We start from the raw sequence: 2376 nt of genomic DNA on the forward strand, positions 1-2376 counted from the left end.
ATATATACATACATACATACATACATATATATATATATATATATACTTTTTCTGAATCTTCAGATTTTTCAATTTGCTAGGCCAGTTTTTAAATTGATATTAATCAAATTAATATTCAATTTTTCACCCTTATTATTTAAATTTGTATATACATACACGCACAAACATATATGTGAATTTTTCTATTGATATACACAAATGTATATATCCATACATTCATAGTCACAAATATATACATGCATACATACACACACATATCGCTTTTTAACGGTAGAACTCGAAATAAATAACGCTATAAATAAATCCTTGTAAATATTGGGTAAACAATAGCGAGGAAATATTGGGTTAACACCATGTGAATATTGTGTTTTTAACGGTGACACTCGAAATTTACACGCACTTATAGCTTTGTTTACTTCAAGTTCTACTGTTAAAAACGATTATTTCCTATCACTCAAAGTTTCTTTGTTCTTATAGCATAAACAACACACAATTCTTGCCGGTAAGAACATATAAAATCAGGTTTCTACAAAATATAAAATCTCTATAGAATCTCCTCCAAATCTGAATATATTTCAAGTGACAGAAAAGAACGATTAAATAAATATAACCCATGGGATGTCTTCACAGGCTCCACTGCTTCCGCAAGTTAGTATTACTGAATATGGATCAAATCAATCAATTTTGACAGAATATAACAGCTGAAATTTTAATAGTGAATGGCTTAGACCTTATTCTTTGATTTGTTTATGACATTGATAAGAGCAAGCCTTCGCGTTACGGTTATAAAACGTTCGTGCAAAATAACACTTAGATGTGAAAGCTAGAAGAAAACAAATCAGTTCACAAAGTCCGCAAAATGTGTTTGTCACAAGCAGAAAACGGTGAAGTGGTATGACTCTCTAAAGTCTTTCCACTGCCAATACGAAATGTCATCATCGACTAAACGATACACACATTCTAGCAATTACAGAAAATGAGACGGTTACTACCGATAAATTAAATACGTTATAAATATTAAATACATAATAATATAGGTAGCTAAAACAATTAAAAACCAAAAAGATAGAATACATAAATAAGAGTGCAAATAGGACCTACAATTGCTAGAAATAAGAGCTAAAAAATATAACTCGATCGTTATATCTTATTGTATGTTCATATACGCTCAAACTGTTTTGAATTTTGGCGCTCGTTGTTCAACGGTTATTTTCCCTCGTTAGCTAATGGGAAACAAACTATCTCTTTAACCTGGAGTAAATTATGGATTCTCCTGAGGAGAAATGACACTTTATTGGTTAAATTTCGAAATCATATGATAGGGTCTTATCAAATTACTTCATTCGGCGAGTTTTATCTCTCTGGAGAAAGATGTTGTTGCTTGCCGCTCGAAGTCGCTTGGACAACTCATGAGGTTCGTGATTTTGTGTGGCTATTCGAGTTATATGTTTTAGCTCTTATTTCTAGCAATTGTAACTTCTATTTGCACCCTTATTTATGTATTCTACCTTTTTGGCTTTCAATTGATTTAGCCACCTATATTATAACGTATTTAATATATTGTTACAGTATCTCATTGTATATATATATATATATATATATATATAAACAATATATGAGTATATGCATATATATGTACATGTATGTATATACCTTCATCCACATGTACATATGGATACATAACTGGGTACATGACGTGGCAAAAGAACATGGACAAAATGGTAAACAAGGTGCAACAAACAAGCAGGCCACATAGAAACATCCCCTTCATCAGCTGCCGCCATTAAAACTCATATATATATATATGTAATGAACCTTGGAAGTCAAGCAGGAAAGCAAAACGGAAAAGGAATTTAACGAGAGTAATCTCCCTCAACCTTCTAGAAAGTTCTCGAACATTCTAGAAGCTTCCGGTTGACGGGCACTTCCGGTTCATCCCTTATATAAAGTAACAAATTTCTAAATTCGCGCCATCAGTCCGCCGCACCCGCACCCGCTCGCGCGTACGTTCTCCTCACTTACTTGGAGACATGTAATTGCAAAAAAGAATATGCTCATGTGATGTTACAAGCTTTCCTTCAATTAACATTATATGTTAACGCATTCCTTCCAGTAACAAATGTTATGACTTATTACAAACGTTTCGCGAATTCCTATTTCCTTGTTATTATGTACAAGATGGTGACCCCTCTTTCTCTGATGCTCATTAAATTATAGGTTGGCGTTAGGAAGGGCATCCAGCTGTAGAAACTCTGCCAGATCAGATTGGAGTCTGGTGTAGCCATCTGGTTCACCAGTCCTCAGTCAAACCGTCCAAACCATGCTAGCATGGAAAGCGGACGTTAAACGACGACGATGATGATGATGATGATGATG

The sequence above is a fragment of the Octopus bimaculoides genome, chromosome 11 (assembly GCF_001194135.2).
Source record: "Octopus bimaculoides isolate UCB-OBI-ISO-001 chromosome 11, ASM119413v2, whole genome shotgun sequence".
In the NCBI taxonomy this organism is placed as follows: Eukaryota; Metazoa; Mollusca; class Cephalopoda; order Octopoda; family Octopodidae; genus Octopus; species Octopus bimaculoides.